The sequence below is a fragment of the Ornithodoros turicata genome, chromosome 1 (assembly GCF_037126465.1).
Source record: "Ornithodoros turicata isolate Travis chromosome 1, ASM3712646v1, whole genome shotgun sequence".
Taxonomy (NCBI): Eukaryota; Metazoa; Arthropoda; class Arachnida; order Ixodida; family Argasidae; genus Ornithodoros; species Ornithodoros turicata.
The window spans coordinates 194,811,552-194,833,426 of NC_088201.1; the positions used below are offsets into that span (position 1 = coordinate 194,811,552).

General features: G+C 45.7%; 1 long non-coding RNA gene across 1 annotated transcript; it reads left to right on the plus strand.

Annotated features, from left to right (window-relative positions):
• Positions 1-299: 299 nt before the first annotated feature.
• Positions 300-5,402, plus strand: LOC135374618 (uncharacterized). Its single transcript, XR_010417031.1, has 3 exons — positions 300-387; positions 2,997-3,155; positions 5,341-5,402. It is a non-coding gene; the product is annotated as an uncharacterized LOC135374618 (long non-coding RNA).
• The last annotated feature ends 16,473 nt before the right edge of the window (positions 5,403-21,875 follow it).

Below are 21,875 nucleotides of genomic sequence, written 5' to 3' on the forward strand. Positions count from 1 at the left end.
ACCAACGTGAACCTACACTAAACACACCACACACTGACTGCCGCCATCTTCTTCGCTTGGCTTAACGGCTTGACTTGGACAAGTTAGGTGCATTGTTGTTCACAAAGGTAAAAGCAGTAAAAGTGTTCGCGCAAGTCACTTGTACTGCCACGGGAAAACAGGAAACGAAAAATTCACCTTCTTTGCCTTCCCGTGTGTAAAAGTGCAATATGACAAACATTTTTGTAGGAAGTCACCAACTTCCGCTTCCTATCAACGGTCCCGCGGTAGCGGTATAACTCGCCATTTTCTTTTGTTGTGCGGCTGCCGGTTCTCGCTTGGTTCTCGTTTGTGTGCTTCAGCGTGTTTTGTGCGTTCAACGTGCTTCGGAGGCGATGGATGACTCACGTAAGACAGCAGTTTCTTCAGCATTTTAGTGTGTTTTGGAAGCGTCACGTTACTGGAAGTCTAATGCCGCCGCCCAAGTTACCGAAGGCTACTTTGTACAGACGCTCCAGCCGTAACGCTCTACAGAATTGGGAGCTGGTCTCGTCTGAAGTGTATCAATGTGGTGACAGAGCAGTCAGAAGGGGAATAATTTCTGGGGCATCAGCTGCTCATGGAGAAGCGAATGTCAATCCACAACCCGAACGAGACGTGAGTGAGAGTGTCCTACAGCATGAGGTTTCCTGTGCTGAGGGACGCAGCAGCACAGGTAGTTCGCAGGAGCTCTCTGATGATGCGGTTGGAGATCGTTTTGCACAGGTTCAGACAGCATATCATGAGAGCGCTGGGAGCTACATGGACAGTTCAGATTCATTCATGGAGGAGCTTAAGGTCTGGGCACTGTCTAGTGTAAAACACAAGCATGTTACCGGCATTTTGAAAATTCGTAAGTCGCAACCGTGTTACGCTTACCTGCCAGGCTGTGCACGCACGCTGTTGAACACACCTAGAAATACGAAAAGCATAATACCGATGTGCGAAGGGCAGTATTGCCACTTTGGACTCGAGAGTGGACTCGAGTATACACTTGGGGCCTGTGCTGAAGTGCCAGATATTGTTCGTGTAAATAAACATTGACGGTCTTCCACTAAGTAAAAGTACAAAGAATCAATTTTGGCCAACACTTTGCAAGGTAATCAATTGTGGAGATGCGTTGCCTCCTTTTCCGATTGGAGTCTATTATGGCACGTCAAAAGCTTTGTGTGCGAACACTTTTTTTGAAGCATTTGCTGTTGAGCTTTTGGACATCCTTGATACTGGCATAGTAATTCATGAAAAACATGTACAAGTGCAAGTATCGGCGATTGTGTGCGACGCGCCAGCAAAGTCCAATGTCCTTGCAGTGAAGGGGCATTCCGGATATTTCAGCTGCATGAAATGTGTAACCGAAGGTGACTATATCAAGGATAGAGTATGCTTTCCTGAAACTGACGCAGCTGAGCGCACTGATGAGGCATTCCGAAATCGTCACCAAGAGGACCACCATACAGGAACTTCCATCTTAGAAATAATTCCTATAGACATTATCAAACAGGTGCCTCTGGACTACATGCACCTCGTGTACCTTGGTGTTCAGAAAAAAATGCTTTCTACCTGGTTTAAGGGTGCAAGAGAACACAGACTAGGTCCGGGTATGCGTGAAAGTGTGTCTGTGAAGCATGTTTCTTTGGAGGCGTTTGCGCCCAGTGACTTCTCCCGAAAGCCCAGGTCGTTTTCTGAGCTTGACAGGTGGAAACCCACCGAGTTCCGCCTATTCGTTTTGTACACTGGGCCCCTGGTGTTGGCATCTGCTCTCCCACGTGCGATGTACAAGCACTTCTTGCAACTACATGTTGCAATTTCTATTCTAGTGAGCCTCAGTCTCTTAAGGCAGCACGCCGACCTTGCAGAAAAGCTTCTGCATAACTTTGTTGTTAAATACATCGCAATATATGGGTCTGAGTCTGTGTCACATAATGTGCATTTCCTGCTTCATTTAACAAACGATGCACGTACTCATGGACCACTTGATTTGTGGAGCGCATTCCCTTTTGAGAACTTTATGAGCACGTTGAAGCGGTACTTACGCAAGCCGGAGAAGCCCCTCGAACAGTTATATAATCGTATCTTTGAACAGCGGTGTGTGCCTCTAAATGTTGCATCTCCGTCTAGTGAGCCGACACCGTCTTTGGAAACCCGAAACTCTGCTCTGCCTGCTCAGTGTGTTCCACCTCTGTACAGGAAAATAACTATTCCACGACGTTTCTCTCTACAGGCAAATTCACGAGACAGTACATGTATGTTGCATGACGGCACCTTTATGGAGGTTACAGGAGTGGCCCACAATTCCACCACACGACAAATCTGTATCGTAGGCAGAAAATTCAGACAAATTGACAACCTCTATGTGTACCCTGGAGATCCTCAGCAATAGATATTCATGTTGTTTCACAAAGGGGATGTGTGACTCTGTGCCCACTTTCCGATGTTCATCTAAAATGCATCCGTTTCCCTCATGGAAGCAACAGCTATGCTGTTTTTCCGTTGCCACATACAGAAGAGTTGTAAATTATGTTGTATTCTTTAGTCCGTTACAGAGATGCTAGTTTTTGTCGGGATTGTTAGACGACAGTCTGTGTAAAAATGCTTGCATTGCATATCACATGAGTGTGACAGGAAACGGCAAAACATGATGTTCTCTAGCTTTTTTGGTTTATGTAAATATTTTGTTTGTAACTATTATGTAGCGGAGGCCCACCCATTCTTCATTGTAAAGTTTCCGGATAAGGAAAACATAGTTCCCGTTGTGCCAAGTAACTGGATGGCCGGCGATGACAGGTGCTACTGGCCACCATCCAAAGATGAGAAAAAAGCCAGCTTGTACATACGCAAACAGAAAACCCCCATGTATGGCTGGCAGAACTTACCCTGCATCAAGGTGGCTGAATATGGAATGGTTGTAATTTTGTCCTGACAAAGAAGTACCCAAAAAATACATGTGCTGCTTGTTCTTCTTTTTTTTTTTCTTTTAGAAACATACAGCGAAGCAAGGGAGATGCTACCTCTAGCAGAGAAGACGTCCGATCTGAATGCAGAAGACGAATATGGATGGGGCAAGCGAAAGCGGATTATCGTATCGAACAGTGACGACTCCTCTCCACCAGCGTCTCCCCTAATGTGCAAAGCAAAACGTAAGCTAAGTTTTATGTGCAGGCACCACTAGGGGTACTGCCGATGAGCATCCACGTGGGACATCGTTTCGATTTCTGCACCTATAGCTCCCCTAGCGGTACTTGAACAAAACTCTCCTATGTCCACCGTGTTGTCATATTCTGATGCACGGAGGCCGACGTTTTCGTTGCTCCGTTTATTTTTTAAGCTGAGCATGGCTTCCACAATCTTTCTGCAGATTTCGCATGCATAAATGCGCCATTGTGCGCCACAGGAAGTTAGTTAGTTAGGTAGACAACAAGCTATGTGCAAAATGTGGGCCATGTTTTTCTGCACACACCATGTACTTTAGGGTAGTTTTCATCTGACCTTTTAAATATACTCTTCAACTACATCATTGCTGTTCCCAAATGTGATACTGAACAAGCAACACTCAGGGGTTACAGTTATGGAGTTTTTTTAGTCACAAGGCTAGTAATGTCACGTTGAAACACAGAGTATATTATTTTTAATGTTGCCCATGAAGGGAGTTACCATTATAGCAAGGTGGGTCATTGGCCTAGTTGGCACCCATTTATACCAGATGAGCGCAAAGAGATGAGTACAAAACCAGACAGGGATGAGCGCTAACTGAACATTTATCAGAAATTCGAAAGCCAGTCGATAGCGCTATTGATTTGGGCTGACACACGTGTGACTAGTTTACCGATTTCCTCAGCTTCGATAACTTCTCTGGCTGTGTGTCACGCACCAGTGAAGTGATCTCTTATTGGACAGATGGCATAGAAACTTGTCACTTAAACTAGATGAGGCCAGTGTCGTTAAGACATTTCGTTTTGTCGATGATTACCTAATTTTCCTAAGGGTGATGGTGTGCAGTCACAAGTGAACCATGTCCTAGACATGGTTAATGCCTGCCTTAGGACACTAATGGTGACTCATGAAGCACCGGTGGACAGTTGCATAAAATTTCTGGATATCAACTTACCTTTCATATGGAATGCACCAGGTGAGTGTACCTGCGTCGAGCTAACAAGCCTCCTCCCCCGTGTCGCTCTAGCCACTCAAAACTGGTAAAATGAGGCATTGCTCACTTTCGCTTCGAAACACGCTCAATAAGTCGTACTCGCACCGTATGGCTGATAGTCTCCCTACTCAAACAAGGAGACTGCACAGTGCAAGATATCCCAGCCACTTCTTAACTTCGGTTTGTGAGGGGTTGTACAGGCAGTTCCGTGGCAGTGATAACCTGAGGCCTGAACCGGACAGAGATCATCATAGAACGGTCATTCCATACATACATGGGGTGTCCTTTAGTTTCGAAGAAATTGTGGGAAGGGCTAACGTGACAGTAGTTTTTTTTTTAGCTTAGCAGAAACTTAGGATGCTGTGTAGGCGTAACGATATAAGTAACCATGAGGCACAGAGGTGCAAAAGAAACACAGGAACAAATATGTATAGTCGGTAACAACTTAAGTCCTATGATTGGGACTACCCACTAATCCGTGGAAGGCTCCTGTGATTAGCTACCAGCCTTTGCACGACACCCCCGCTTCACGATGTAGTGCTGGCTCTCTCTCCCCCCCAGTTGCCACTTGGCAACGTCGCACTACATTAGCGTGCGGAGAGAGATTCTTGTGTGGGCGCGTGGTCAAGTGTAGGACTTATGTTTTCAATGACTATACAGTGCAAAGACATCATTTATAAAATTCCTCTTACGTGTGGCAAGATGTACATTTGACAGACAGGAAGACGCATCAATGACAGATTACGTGAGCATCAAAACAATGTTAACGAAAAGGGGGATGGCTGTCTCATCATTGTAGTGCGTGGAAATGCCAACCTGTGCTGCCTGATAGCTGTATAGTAGGGAGGCATCATGACACATGCACCAGAGGAATTACCGAGGCTCAAGAAATCAGTAGATTGGACCCCACATGTGTCAGCACCCCGTAAATAGCACTATCAGAGAGAGAACTGGACGTTAGTGCTCATCCTTGTCTGTTCTTGTTCTCGTTTTTTGCGCTCATCTGGCATGACTGTTATGGAGTTTTGTAGTCATTAATAGTAATGTAGTCATGTCCAAACACAGTGTATGTTATCTTTAATGTAGCCTAATTCAACATTTTACTGGTGCATAATAAGTTAAAATAGATGCAGTAGCAAGGGGTCCTGATTCCTGTGGTCACGGCTCTTATATTTCAGAGTCGTTCCATCATTCAGCTTCGGATTATGCATATTCAGTGCCATCGGTTTCAGTGCCATCGGTTTGTGAGGGGTTGTACAGGCAGTTCCGTGGCAGTGATAACCTGAGGCCTGAACCGGACAGAGATCATCATAGAACGGTCATTCCATACATACATGGGGTGTCCTTTAGTTTCGAAGAAATTGTGGGAAGGGCTAACGTGAGAGTAGTTTTTTTTTTAGCTTAGCAGAAACTTAGGATGCTGTGTAGGCGTAACGATATAAGTAACCATGAGGCACAGAGGTGCAAAAGAAACACAGGAACAAATATGTATAGTCGGTAACAACTTAAGTCCTATGATTGGGACTACCCACTAATCCGTGGAAGGCTCCTGTGATTAGCTACCAGCCTTTGCACGACACCCCCGCTTCACGATGTAGTGCTGGCTCTCTCTCCCCCCCAGTTGCCACTTGGCAACGTCGCACTACATTAGCGTGCGGAGAGAGATTCTTGTGTGGGCGCGTGGTCAAGTGTAGGACTTATGTTTTCAATGACTATACAGTGCAAAGACATCATTTATAAAATTCCTCTTACGTGTGGCAAGATGTACATTTGACAGACAGGAAGACGCATCAATGACAGATTACGTGAGCATCAAAACAATGTTAACGAAAAGGGGGATGGCTGTCTCATCATTGTAGTGCGTGGAAATGCCAACCTGTGCTGCCTGATAGCTGTATAGTAGGGAGGCATCATGACACATGCACCAGAGGAATTACCGAGGCTCAAGAAATCAGTAGATTGGACCCCACATGTGTCAGCACCCCGTAAATAGCACTATCAGAGAGAGAACTGGACGTTAGTGCTCATCCTTGTCTGTTCTTGTTCTCGTTTTTTGCGCTCATCTGGCATGACTGTTATGGAGTTTTGTAGTCATTAATAGTAATGTAGTCATGTCCAAACACAGTGTATGTTATCTTTAATGTAGCCTAATTCAACATTTTACTGGTGCATAATAAGTTAAAATAGATGCAGTAGCAAGGGGTCCTGATTCCTGTGGTCACGGCTCTTATATTTCAGAGTCGTTCCATCATTCAGCTTCGGATTATGCATATTCAGTGCCATCGGTTTCAGTGCCATCGCCTTCAGCAACTGAAACACATCTCGGTATGTTCACTGGTTGATGGTTGTACAACTGCAATTACAAGCTGTACTTCAGGGTAGTTGCAAATGAACTTTTAAAGATGCACACTGTTTCCAAATGTGATACTGTGCAAGCAACATGCAGGAGGTTACAGTTATGGAGTTTTGTAGTCATGATGAAACATTCATGCACGGTTGTCATATTTATATCAGAATTTGAGATCGTGCCACAGACTGCTTGATTGCGTTTAGTGCTACTTCTTCCTTGAAGGAAGGCAAAACACATTATCTCAAACAGATGCCTCTCCGGTAAGAAGGCAAGAATAATTTTATAAGTTTGGGCAACTCTCAGTGGTTGCAGGCTTCAGGTCTTGCACAGGAGGAGGTGAATGTAATAGTGTTACATGATGTATAATTTGTCACAGAATGTGAAATGGCGTTGTGCCAGTGATTGCTACGAACTATAGAGTAACATTAATCAAATGCTGGTATAGTGGCTGGCAGCATATCAATTACAAAAGGAATATGCGCATATAGACAGGACATGTAGATGAGGCACACACACCAAGGCTGGGTGTGTGTGCCTCCTGTACCTGTCCTGTCTGTATACGGAAATGTATTCCTTTTGCAGTATATACCTACTTGACCAGATTTCCGCACTTCTTAGCACACCAATCATATCTCATGGACTAACTAATATTTATAATTAATGATTTAATTTAGCACTACCATCAAGAACCAGCTATTGGCCAGGCAACTGGTATGAGCCATCAGCACCCTTACTTCAGCGGAATACTGAGCAGACTCTTCATAACGAAGAAGGGATCGAACCAAGAATTGCTACAGGTATTGTTTTGTTCAGTGGCTTTATGGCAAGCCCATATTTGTTTGGCTCGTGACTTGTTTTATTGCTTTAATTACGACCGACTGCGACTGCTTTTTTACAGCTGAGGGACAACAGAAACAATCAAAGAAGCCTGTCAGTTTGGCAAGCATACAACTCAACAGTGGTATGTTGCTTCCTACTGTTCCTGATTTCAGAATAATGACAACGTTTTCAAGGCAGAGAGAATCATAATTCTATTAAGTAGCTAGTAACGGTATGAAATGCCACTCACAAGAAGTAGGCATGTAAAATTGGAGTATCATATTGCATGCTTCATCAATACCTCTACTGTTGTGATGGCACATTTTTAACCTAATAATCACAGCGATGCCAAACTCATGTGCCATTTTGCACCAGGCTGTATTTTTGGAGCCATCTGGTTAAAAGCTAATTTGCAATCAAACTATTCCAAACAGAGCTTGCCTCTTCCACCCACGTGGCAACTGGTGTCTGAAACGCTGACTGGAGAGAGATGTTGATTCTTGCCTCGTAACATGCGTTAGCCTTTCCTTTCCTTGTGTGAGGCGCCTACTGATGCACCTTGTACTTGTGCACGGCTCCACAAGTATATTATAAGTAGAGTTGTGCGAATATTGAGATTTTTGAATACGAATCGAATACGAATATCTACCAAATTGTCCTTTGAATATCGAATTACCACATCATAGGATAACGGCTTCTAGGAGTTAAGTTAATTAAGCCCCAAAAACAAGCATCGTCACAGTTGTGTTCTGCTGATCCTTAGAAAAATGTCCCACTTGCTAATGAGGAATACGTATTAATGTATTGGCTTAGCATGGGGCATACATGCTTATATGCACATGTACAGTAAAATTATTTTTACAATGAAACAGTATGCTGTTCTCATGAGGAAAGCTGAAAACCGCAAGAAAAAGCTTTCATTTCAAAAATCTTTTGTGAACACTGAACACCTGTGTTGGCATTCTAAAGTGCTGGTGAAACAGACAGAATGGAAGTAAAGAGCTATGACATGTTCAGAGTGTGGGATGATTTAGTAATGAGCACCTCAGAAGAAAAATGAAGGTGGCAAGTGGTCTCTTCTTGCATTGACAATGCCTTCCGCATTTGTCGTGAAGGCGAGAAACTGCACGGTTTCACTGCTCTCACGCGTGACGTCGCGTGTGAGACCATCGTTACTGACGGTAGTGCACAGTTTGGAACGGCCTCATTCATTATAGCACAGTAAAACTGCGATCCTCGACAATGTTGTATGGTTGTACCACGCATGATTGTTTCCGCGACGTTCGTGTTCAGCGCTCCTTTCATTTCACGGCGGAAATCTGCGTGCGGGCCTCAGACTTTGTCGCGCCGTCGGCAAAGCGCATCAGTCGCGAGCAAAATCACTACATGAAGGTCGGGCTTAAGGCTATATAAGCGTCTTGCTATCATCTGTAACAACAGTTAGTGCTGCTTCAAATTACTGCAGCGTTGTAGTCCTAGTTGGCGCTTTCATACGCTCGCAGAAATATCAACACATCCCACTCCTCAATTATCGCCGTCATCGCACGCGACCACGATTCTATCATATATCACTGACAACCACAAATCGAAATCGAAAAAGACTCATTCGAGACGCAGGCTTTGGCTGTGCATGCAGTGGGACGCTGAACGGCGGTGTTCAGCTCAATGTCTACAATATTTCGATATTTAATCGTAATTTCACCGAACTGTAGGCCTCATACGAGAATATTCAGAGTTCGTTAGCAATCCACCAAAACCGTGACAGTGCTGACAATGTATGAAACGTATCGCGGTTACGGCGGTCTCTGGTTTCGCTGGGGCGGACTTTAAAATGGCGGCCGCACACAACTGCGTACTAGTTTCGGTTATCGAGCGTGTAGCGACGCATTCGCAAACGAGCGTACCTCGGAAGCTCCTCACCGCGTACCTCGTATCTCGTCGCTCAGCTCTTCTACTATGCATGTTCTTCGCCGCAACGAACAAATTCCAGTGCACGGCCCTCAACAGCTTGGTAATAAGCTGCTGTGATATTCGAAAAAAAAAAATCGAATATTCAAACTGTTACGAATATTTTGAAAACTTCAAATATCAAATTTTTGGATACGAATATTTGCATACCTCTAATTATAAGTTATTATTGCCCATTATCGCCACTTATATATTTTTGCAATCTAGATTGTTCACACAAACACACTGTGCGTGTGACGAAAAGCAGTGCCTCCCTAAATAAGTGAGGTTACCTGTATGTGCGAAAGGAAAGGATACCATGTTTGTGCACTCTACCTTTTAATCATGCACTGAATTTTGGTTCCCAAAAGTTTGCGGCTATTTGCTACAGAGTGGTCTAAAATCACACAAAACCAAAAAGCAAAAATTTACTGCTCCAAAAATTCCTCCAAATTAATTGCTGAACATGGCATTGCTGAAATCACAACCAGGTGCTTTTCCCTCATTCTGTTTAAGGGAGATGTATCTTAACTAGGTAGGTGCGGCAAGGGAAAAGATAGCTGTGGCATTTTTGATGTCCTGAATCTAATTTTTGATTATCACATTTTTGAATGGCAACGTGATTGGGCCCACGCCCTCCTCTTCTCTTGGTTTATAAATACTTCTAATCTACATGGGGACCTATAAGCCTGTTCTGGCGTGCAAGAGTGCTGCAGGAAAAGAAAGATAAAGTGAACGCATGACGTATTAGCTGAAATGCAGCATTCTACAGATATATCGTGACACCTGAAATGCTGATCTAGTTTGAAAGGGATAGTTCTATCTCCAAGCATCGACTTGTTGATATCTTTTGCAGACGACAGTGTATTTTGAACATTATCAGGTCCATTGATTAGTTTCTCGCTGCTCGAGCGGTATGATTGGAACAGATGATGAGCCAGTTTAGAAGCAACATTGCCTAAAAACATGACAGTGAAACTCAGAAACAGAATAAAAACAAACAACAAATGAAACCCTATCACAAGTGGCCAAAAACTACCAGTTCATTGCTGATGCAGGATCGTTTTGTTGTAGCTCTTTGTACTTACTTCTGTGTTGTGTATTACAGCTCTAACTATTTCTCCTCTTACCGCAGCATTCGAGAAGAAAGTCCTACGTTCCCTCAACTTGATACAACTCCGCCTCGCAGAGCACTCTGAGCAACTCGATTCAATCTCTACATCTCTGCAGCAGCGAGAGGAGTCTTCAAAAGGGCGTGTGGTCATACGACAGTTTCCCGACTTGGAAAGTTTTGTCAACTTCAGTGATAAACTGAAACAGTCACCAGAAAAAAAAAAGAATTGTTGGTATGTTACCATATGCATTGTATGATGACAGCATGGTACAGCTGGTGCTGTACAATGGGTTGTACGTAATAAAGTAAAAGGTAGACAGTCCTGTAAATTGGGGGATAAATAGGAAGGAGTGCCTTCAGGATAAGATATGTCAGGGACTGAGAGAGTTCTTCGTCCTGGTGCCTGCCTCATCACTGATATTAATTGGTTAGGGGTTGCATGACTAACACGGTTATAAGCTAAGGAATGGGTCATTTTAGAACAGCCTCTGTTTTGAGTATTGATGCTGCCGTACTGGGGCCGCAGCACCGTACACAATCAGTACATAAGAACATGGTTAAAGAGGGAGACATGGGAGGCTGCTTTGTTAGGTGGCGTCAGTCATCAGGTAATGCAGCAGTGAATTTCCAGTGTGGATTTTTATCCGTCGATAGAAGAATATATAACATGGGCTGGGTGTTGTAAATTCAGATAGACAACAGTACTTGGCTTAGTCAGGAAGAAGAAAAAAAGGATCGAAATCACATGCTTCTTGAATGGTCAGTGGTTGTAAGTGTGACATTGTGCTTGTCTCTTTCATTCTTTGGTTGCTTAAAGGGATAGTCGCATCCGGGAGCGTGTTCCGGAACTGTTATGGTCATGTTCCCTGTCATTCATAATGTATGTCGGCGAATTTTCTCCGCACAAATCCACTTGGTTGACTCAGAAACGATTTTTAAATGTTCGCGCTTGCGGTGCGCACGGCAATCCCCGCAAGGCGCCGACACTGGATGACGTCACCCGGATAAACCAACCATCAGCAGGCGCTCCTTCCCGCCAGAGTTCTGTGTGTGTCTGAGCGCGCGTCTGACCCATTTTCTTGTTGTCTTGTCGCGTTTGCTTTGAAGTACTTTGAACCACTTAGGATTTCACGCCGTTGACGTGCGATTTCACAGCCAGGAAACCTTTGCTACGTGCCCGGGTGCACGAAGACTTATAACGCGAATCCCGAGCTTACATTTCACCGACCTCGCAATGGCGAGACGGAACGTGGGCGGCAGCGATCGCCAGCCACTACTGTGGTGTGTCCCAAGGATTGAATGTTTCACGCGTCTGTTCCTGTCATTTCGCCGACGACGCCTATTTTGATGAAGATGTATTGCAAGTTCGGCTCGGGCTACGGCAGAAACGGAAGCGGCTGAAGATTGACGCCGTGCCTACCATATTCGATCAGGAACAAGGGCAGGAACCAGTAACCGAGGTAAGTGACAATCCTGCGTGGTCACAGCTACGCTGCGATTTAAAATATGAGTTGTCACAGTAAACATCATCGCGAACACCTGGCCTCGCCGCCGATTGTAACGTCACAGTCACACCGCCTACTAATGTACACAAATTATTATTACAATGATTGCAGCATCCTGACGCAATAGTACGCGTACTCTCGAGAAAAAAGATTGGTGCGTTGTTGCTGTGTATTATGCAGGAGTAACGTAACACTCCCACATGACAGCGTTATTCTAATGTTATTGCAGCTAGTGGATGTTTCTACAGTTCATAGTGTAAGCCTGATGGCAGCATTCGGGATGTGGAAACATCGCAATCTGTATTTGGCTACGTCCGAGACACTTCACGTTGCATCAGTATTCTACTGCAGCCTTGTTGCTAATTTCTGGCTCTATTTCAGGCAGCAGCAAGCACGTCAACAGAATCCGCTGGATTTGGTATGTTTTGTCAAGCCACGAAAATATTGCAATTCTTTTTGCACGTCCCACAACATAATGGATATGTACGAGCCCTGAAAATTGTCGAATCCTGTGAAAGGAATCTTGTGTGATGCGGCTGCCAGCATTTATAACGTAATGTCGACAGGAAAATAACTGTGCCAGTGAAACAGGGACCGCAAAGGGGAAGATTTATTTGCATAGTCATTTTTATGTTTGTTATTGTACCCGCTAGGCCCTCGACGTATTCTTTTCAGTGTTAAAACTCAAGGCCATATTTCAGATGCGGAGGTCATGGCTGAAGCAAGTGCTGGGGACCCACTTCCCACTTCACGGCGCATCTCACAAGGGGGTTGTTATCCCCTGATTCCAGGAAGAGGAAAACAAAGGACACACACTTGCATAGCGTATTAGTACACCAGATATGGATCTGCCAACATGAACCCTCCTAACATCCCTGTGGCAGCATACCTGTAACCACCCAGACTTCACACCACATTAATTTAGAACCACAGCACAACATAATAAAATAGCTTAGGTTTATTTGCCTGTCATACATAATGGGAGGCAAATAAACCTAAGCTATTTTGTTATTCCCACTCCGTCATACTCCACTGTACAATAAATCGATACAATTATAGGGTCATTCTTTATTCCCGTCACTACACCGCATTGACAATCTGCACAGAGTTCGAAATATTCCCACCTCGGCACTAACTTAGTGCAATACAGTCTGGATTTGATGCAAGAGCTAATACTGCCACGTGTACTAGTTTTTGCTGTACAGACGGGTAGACAGTCTGTTGACTGCAACTGGAGATACAGAGTGACAAGACAAAACATCCCCCACACTGCAATGACGAAAAGACGAAAATTGCTGCAAGACGAAAATTTTGCTGACATAGGCACACTTCATGCAAGTAAGCCCTTGGTCATCCCCCTTGCCTCCCATCAGAGGTTTTCGAGAACACCACACACCTATAGTATTCTCGAAAACCTCTGATGGGAGGCAAGGGGGACGACCAAGGGCTTACTTGCACGAAGTGTGCCTATGTCAGCAAAATTTTCATCTTGCCACTACCTGTCTCCAGTTCCAGCCATCAGTATGCACCAGCTTGTCTCTCTTGTCAAGACACCCTTGTTTCGATGGTCCTAACGCTGATAGCCTTGATAAGACGTAGACGGGAACTTCCTCCTGATTGCTTGGACAACGCATCCAGGCCATCTTGTGAATGACGAGTATGCCGTGAACCTCAGGCAGCTGGAAAAGACAACTCCACATGACATTTATTTTTGTTTAGCATCATATCTTGTGGGCATTTGCACACCTGCCAAATCTTCCGCAGTGTTGGGAAGACAATGGCCAGAACAGAAGAACAGACACTATCCCAACCTTGGAGTTCAAAGCCTGTGATTTCCTTCCTTAGTTCCAGGGTCTACTGCATTGTGAATGTGGAAGGTTTGCCGATGTGCAACATAGTACAACAAAAAAATGTCCGCCTCTTTCAGGATGAGCCCGATTCCAACTGCGAACTCCCTCCCAAACAAGCTTCCCTCCAATTTCGGCAAAATCCAATTTCTCCCAAAATATGTTACTCTTACATTCTTCAGTAACATGCTTCCCCTCTTCATTGGCACCTCAAATGCTTCTGTTTTCAGACTTCTAAGACTTTCCTTCAGAGTTTAAAATTCCCACTGGATATCTGCCAATCAATGGGTTTTGTGCTGCCAATCAGGCCATGGCTAACTGGCATAATTGAGAGCATGTCGAGGCTAGCTGAGGCGGCTGTGTTGCTTCACTTTTCCTAATGGAATTGTTGGACCAGGATTCTCTGGATTGTTCCAAGGCTGTCGTCCACGCTTACGATTTATGGGGGACAAACTTGTGTAGGCCAAAAGGCTGCTGAAAATAGTCGCCCTTTTGTATACAGCCCTTCTCCACTTTAGGTGCGACAATTTGCATAACCAACAACACCCGACTAGCACCCGAGTTTGCCCTTCCGAATCTTGATGGGGGGTCATTTAAATCGAAAAATTCATTTCGGTCCTAATCATATAGCAAACGGGAGAGCACTGCAGCAGGCTTACCTGTGGTCCTGGGGATTGAGTCGCCTAAAATGGTGATCATTGCGGCAGAATTGAGGCGCGTACACCACTAGAAGATCTCTACGGAGTTAGATGTCCCTGAGTAATGGGTGCTGTGTTATGCACTAGCACGGCGGCACTGTTGCACATTTCTACCACCCTGGCAACAGAATGGCAACATAGGCTCTCGTCAGGCTCCTGTGGGTCGCAGACTCCAGACAGACACCTGCCGATTTCAACATTCTAAACTGTTTCGCACATCCGACGGCAACCATGCAAAGAGATACCTCACCTAAAAATGTCATCCCGCGGGTTAGCCGCAGCCACATCTCGTGGATGGTCGGCGGCTTCCAGAGGCATTGGGTCCGTAGCGTATGGGTAATCACCCAGCATTAACTCGTCGCCGCTACCGCTAACATGTTCGTCAGAATCTCCCCCAGACAGAAACGTCACTCTCGTTTTCCGACTCCATGTTTGCTCCCTTCGCTTCGCGATCGCCAAACAGGCGCGCGGCTCGCATTTGACCAGGGCGCGCGCTGATTGGCCTTATCCGGGTGACGTTTTCTCCCACTTTTAGAAAGCGAGGGCGCAAAGATTCCGGTTTCTTTTTGATCGGATTGCGCGAAAAGTACGCCGCGGATCGAAATGGACCTCGAAGAATGCGACTGTCCCTTTAAGTATGAAGTGTTACCCATCATCACACTGATGCGCTGTATTTCGCTAATGAATGTGGCTTCACTAACTTATTTGCAGCGGAAATACATGGCTTCACTGGGAGGCAACAACCTAGTGGGCAGAGTTAGAAGAATTCTTTACCACCTGATCCCCAATGAGGTGTCTGTATGCTTCAACGGGACAGGAACAGGAGGAAAACGCAGATTCAAGGCCCTTGAATTCACAAATGTCATGCTGGGTAAGTTGGTTCAGTCACACCTATGTTTGTGAAGCCAGCAGGCATTTTACCGTACTACTGTGCCTAAGGCCCTTCTTTTTCTGCTGCGGCAAATCCTGAATTCCGCAGCAGGGAACTATGAATTCTGCATTTTTCCGCGGTAAAAGGCAAATAGCCCTAATTCAGACAGGGAATACTCTCTGTTAGCTTTTAGTGTGGAGCAACACGGTTGCAACTCCAAAAACTGTTGTGACCTAGCATAACCAGGTACACTGTACTTTCTTCTGAAAGGGAGTGACATTTGTCACTGACTATCAAATTGTACTAAGTGACCTCTCTGCGTGTACAAAGTTTACTGTCACACAGAGGTAGTTGACAGCTATGGACACCAAAGCAGGGGTCAGCGTTTGCATTCCACTCCAGAATCACAATATGTTAGAGGGCTGTTCCAGCACACAGGTGGGGCCATGCCACGGCCTGGTGGCCTTATCCGGTTGGCACACCTACGCTGTAACGGGAGCCGACCCGGTGCAAGCAAACTCCGTTCGTGTCGTGCATAAACCGAGTTAAGCACGCGGTTTCCGCAAAATTCTGCGCAGAACCTCGTATTCCGCAGCTGTCCCACCATTCTGGGAACTTTTGCAGAATCGCAGAAAAGGAAGGACCTTAACTATGCCATAGTACCAACACACGGTCACATAGAAGTTGCATTTATTTTCGTTTATTCCATGATTTTCGCAAATTCCCAGCTCATCGTTGACAGTTCAGACCACAAACAAGTATTGGTGACAAAGGCTGTACTCACATGGTAGCACCAAACACACACACATGACAAAAGATCCGACCGCGGTATCTGGAAGCCCGCCGGCGCCAAAACGAAGTCACTTCCATCCATCCAAGCGCTCTGATTGGCTGGATTAAAAAGCGTTTGTGGAACAGCGCTGGTAAAATGCAGCATGGAGTACTTCTCGAAAACTTCCGGGGAACGCTGCGCGACTGTTGTCTCGCGGTCTCAGAGCGTGCGGCGCCGACTCCTCAAGAAACGTGTGATTCCAGCTTTTGAGTTTAACCTTATGAGCTGCGTGGCTTATGTGAGTCCCCATATACATGCTCCTAAGTCTGTGTTCTTGTGTTGAACAGGTGTTATTACCAACCCTCCTAGCACTTCAACAGCGGCCGAGGTGGAGAAAGTCGTGCAAACCTGGCTTCGACATGGGCAAGAAAGACTTCAGAAAAAAGCAGCCAAGCTGCAAGTAGACCTTGAGTGAAGTGTCAACCACAAGAAATCACACAGCCAAGGCAGCCAAGGATTCAATGCAAGGGCCATTTCCATGTGGGAGACTGGTCCTGTTTTCTTCTGCAGGACCTCATTGGGAAACAGTCACATTGTGCATTAAGACTTTTTACATGAGAGGCGGCATGCAGGTCACTTGAGAGGTACTTCCAAGGGGCATTTCTATGCGCGCCGTTGGTGTCTTTGTTTGGGACTGACTGTTACAGCAGTAATTTCATATTACTTAATTACTTAGACAACATAGGTCAGCATTTCAGACCTCATGATCACAGTCATCTAATGAAGCGCGAGTTCAACCATGGCTACAAACTCACATGAAGGTCGACATGGCGCATCAATGAGCTCGATCATGCCGCATGTTAAATCACTCACCAGATGTCACACCCACTCTGTTTATAGGTGTTATCCAATGAGTGCACTAATATGTGGTATCATCAAGGTCTCGATACGCCATATCGACCTTCACGTGAGTTCGTAGCCGTTGTCGAACTCCCGACTTACCAGATGATTGTGATCATGAGTGTTGAGGCCTGAAATGCTGAGCTATGTTAAACTGATGGTCAAAACAAAAACTGATGGTAAAGCTGCTCAACTCTGAGCAACATTATGTGGTTTTTCACCTAAGGCACCCAACTCAGTATTCATTAAACGTTGGAGAGTGTTTTGAAGGGTGTTTGAGAGCCTAAATATTTCTTGGTGACTGTACTGTGCTTACAGTTACTGTTAACCAACCTATCATTTCTGTGGCCTCTTTTCAAAAAGTATACAACTGCTATATGACACTGGAAACTGGGTGTACAGTTCGATTGTCACTGTTGGGGTAGACAAGTGCTTTCACGGTACTGCCTCTTTCAGGCACACGTAAAAAACCTAGCTGGCACAAGCGCGGAGATCTTCCTATCTGGAGCATCTCCTTGTACAGCGGTGGACAAAAGTTTATGGAACACGCTCAGGCACATTCCTTCCTCAGAGTGACACGCTAGCAGCTAATGCTATCGTATACGGACTTGCAAACAGGTGACTGGGTTACCCAGGAACATGTCTGCAAGTCTGAGGAGTACCATTTGCTGCTAGCATGTCACTCTGAGGAAGGAATGCGCCGGAGCGTGTTCCATAAACTTTAGTCCACCACTGTATGTATGCGGCATACTCTGAGAATAAGTGCTAGTATAGGCAGCGAGCAGGTACAGTTTAGGAGAGGTGCAAGATACTCAATTCTCTGTGCTAGTGCGAGCCTCTCTTGCCATATTAGTAAGGAATTGTACAGTGCTAGAACCTTTTCGAACCCCAATGGGACAATTTATGTGTCCTTTATACTGTCACCTGCTAGTCAGCTGCTTTTTGGAGAAAGGCCACAGAATTAGAGCGTTCGTTTAACAGTGGCAAGTGCAGTACAGGACATACACTGCAAATCTAGTCAGTATATTTGCTGCAGCACAGCAACAGTGGTTTTTTACACTGCTGCAAATGCGAAATAACACAAAGTATTACGGGGAGCATAGATCATGTTTTTTTTCGCAAGTGGCAGTGACGAGTCTGCAACAGTTCAATGCAACACATGCATCATTTCACAGCATTAGTGCTTTCATCGTGAGTTGCTATGGGTGGTATTGCTCTTGATATGTTAGAAGTCTTTCGCATTTTACTAGGTGTTTTCACGGAGATAGGTACTGTTTATCGTGTCCCACCCAGTTTGTTCAGACAAAAGCATTGTCGTGTGTTTTCTGATGGACATGCAAGGGGGTGCCCATTGCATAGGCTTATGCTGTATTTTTAGCTTTAAGCGTTTCAGCCACTGAGCTGTAACTAGCTCATTTTTTTACCTGTGATAACTTTGATTGTGGAACATGTCCTGCCCTTGTATGTGTCGATATTCTACTTATATGTTATATTGCTAAATTGCAGTACTATATATTCTGCACATGTTTGTGATACAGGTTGTTGTTGGTTTATACCGCCTGCCTCTTGAAGAGCTTTCATTGCATTGTTTGGGTTTTCTGTGGACCATGCAAGTGCCCATTGTATAGGCTTATATTGTATTTTTAGCCTTTTTAAGCATTTCAGTCACTGTGCTGCAACTGTAGCTCATTTTTACTTGTGATAACATATCCTGCTCTTTGATATATTATACTTATATAAAAGATTGCTGAATTGCAGTACTATATATACTGCGCATATCTGTGATACAGGTTGGTGTTGGATGCCTCCTGAAGAGCTTTCATAACTTTGTAAGGATGCCGTCTGTTTCACAGGCAATAAAATACTGTTCATGAGAGTACTATCTCATTGCATGGGTCTGCATACGAGCACAGCTTCTACACAGCCTCGTAAAGCTGCATGGGTGTCCATATAAAAGTGCTGAATAGGGTGGATAAGGATATCCTTTTTTGTTCCTGACACCGTACTGGCCGAGTACCTAGTGGACATCCTAGGGACCATTGGAGGATTGTCTGCGGAGTCTCATTCTAACACTTTTCTGACTAATTGAGGATCTTTTTGGGACATCCCAAGGCTGTCCTCACTGTCCTGCGGGGACATCCTTCGGATACTCTCTGGAGGTCAGTGTGTTCTTGGGGTATACCATCTCGGTGACGGCGCAGCCCATGTCAGGTTTGAAGGTGGAACGGATCCCCAGGAGCGCGAGCGGTATGACTTCTGGCCAGGGTGTTTCAGGAGCAGCCCGGAGGGCAACCTTGAGCTGTCTGTGGAAGCGCTCAACGAGGCCGTTTGACGCCGAGTGGTAGGCAGTCGTTCGAATCGGCTTGCAGCCCAGTGTGTTGACGAGTCTAGAGAAGAGGGCGGACTCGAACTGGGGACCTCGGTCTGACGTGATGATAGAGGGTACACCGAAGCGCGACACCCAGGTGTTCAAGAGGGCGGCTGCAACTGTGGATGCAGTGGCGTCAGGTACCGGTACAGCCTCAGGCCAATGCGTGAAGCGGTAAATGATGGTGAAGATGTAACGACAGCCGGATGATATTGGGAGTGGTCCCACCAAGTCGATGTGGATATGAGCGAAGCGGCTGTCTGGCGCGGGAAACTGAGAAGGATGCAGGCGGGTGTGCCTGTGAACCTTGGTCCGCTGACACGGAATGCAGGCTTGAACCCAGCGCTTGATGTGCTTGTTCATGAAGGGCCAGACGTAGCGCCGAGAAATGAGTTCTTGAGTTGCACGTATGCCAGGATGGGATAATGAATGATAGGTCGAGAAGACTTCTCGTCGAAGTGCAGCCGGAACAAATGGGCGGGGTCGACCTTGTGACGTGTCGCACGCGACAGGATGTGTAGCGCCTGGCAGGTCGACATCGTCTATGGTTAAGCAAGAGGATGGGTCACATCTGAAAGATGCGAGTTCTTGATCGGATGATTGGGCCTGGGCCAGTGCGTCGAGGAGTGAAGTCTGACAGGTTGCCCCAATGAAGTTGACGCGACTGGGAGCGTCCGCTACCACATTATCTGCACCACTGATGTGCTGAACGTCTGTGGTGAACTCCGAGATGAATGCGAGGTGGCGGGTCTCACGAGGGGTGTAGCTTGTGCTGCATGAAGAAAATGCGTAGATGAGGGGCTTATGATCGGTGAGTACAGTGAATTGCCGGCCCTCCAAGAAATGGCGAAAGTGCTTGACGGTGAGATATATGGCCAGGAGCTCGCGACCGAAGGCACTGTAGCGAGTCTCCTGGGGCTTCATATTGCGTGAAAAGAATGCTAGAGGACGCCAAGGACCAGAGATACGTTGTTGGAGGATGGCGCCGACAGCTGTGCTGGATGCATCGACCATGATGGACGTTGAGGCGTCGTGTTGAGGATGAAATAGAAGGGACGACGAAGCGATTTCCTGTTTGATTGCCTGGAAGGCAGCTGGCGCTTCAGGGGTCCAGACAAGCACAGAGTGTTTCGAGCGCTTGGTGGCGAGCAAAGCTTCGAGGGGACTCAGTTTGGCTGCGCATGATGGCACAAAGCGTCTATAATTCACCAGCCCCAAACAAATAGCAAAAAAAAATAGCCAAAAATAAAAAATTCACCAGCCCCAAGAATTGTCGTAGTTTGGTCACAGAAGCGGGCTGCGGGAAGTCTTGAATGGCGGCGACTCGGGATGGCAAAGGCATGATGCCCTGGCTGTTGACATGGTGTCCGAGGAAGTCGAGTTATCCGACTCCGAATTCGCTCTTAGCGGCGTTGATAATGATGCCGCTCTGTTGCAAGCGGGTAAAGAGCGCCAGAAGATGTTGTTCGTGCTCTGTTGGGGAGCGGCTTGCGACGAGGAGGTCATCCATGTACGCGTAGACAAATGGTAATCCGCAAATGATGTTGTCGATGGACCTCTGAAAAGTCTGGGCAGCGTTCCGCAAGCCGAAGGGCATTCGAAGGAACTCAAACAGGTCAAATGGGGTCGTGATGGCGGTTTTTGGTATGTCCTCCTCTGCCCTATGAATCCGATGGTAAGCGCGGACGAGATGTAGAGCATGACGAGAAGTAATGTAGAGGAGGTGGTGTCCCTCTACAGCATGACGGACGAAACCTCTCAGTAAACCTTGTTATTTTGTTATGTTAAGTCTGAGTTCTTTACTTTTTTGTCTAGTTATGTCGTCTCCCGGCTTTTGGAGTATTTTTGCATAAAGATGCAGGTTGTGAGAGGCACATAAACACTGCTTACAATGCTAACCTGTCTATCAGCAGACATGCGAAAGGATTGCCAAATTAAAATTCAATAATAGAAAAATGATCCTGAAATACATAATTCCAATAGAAGGGAGAGTAAACATTGGAATAACAGTAAAGGTAAAGCACTGAAGTGTTGGCATTCTTCTGATGTGTATGATAGACTGTTCTATTTAACCCATGACATATATTTTGTCAAACATTAACTTCTTGCATTCAACATCAAGATGCTATACCTATTCCATCTAAGCGACTCGTCTTTACACGGACACGTGGCACACCATTCTGGCACAAATATTTGATATCTCTGCTTGTTGGACATATCAAGCAAATACTGTGCCAAAATTGTATTACTTACATGACATGCTGCATCTGCTGAGATATGTTACGGGAGAAATACTGCTGAAGCGATTGAAGGAAGTGCATACGTGTACATATGCTTTGCAAGGTTGTTCCAAAGTTCTAAGTAGTTGTTACAAAGTATGCCCGCGTTGAATTGGCAAAGCATTAGTCATCTCGTAACAAAGTGCATAACCGTTGCATGGCCATGTTCACAATGGGCAATGACGTTTTTCACTTTGCGTACCGCCGACTGAGTATGCTCAATGAGTGGTTTGCAGTGTTTGA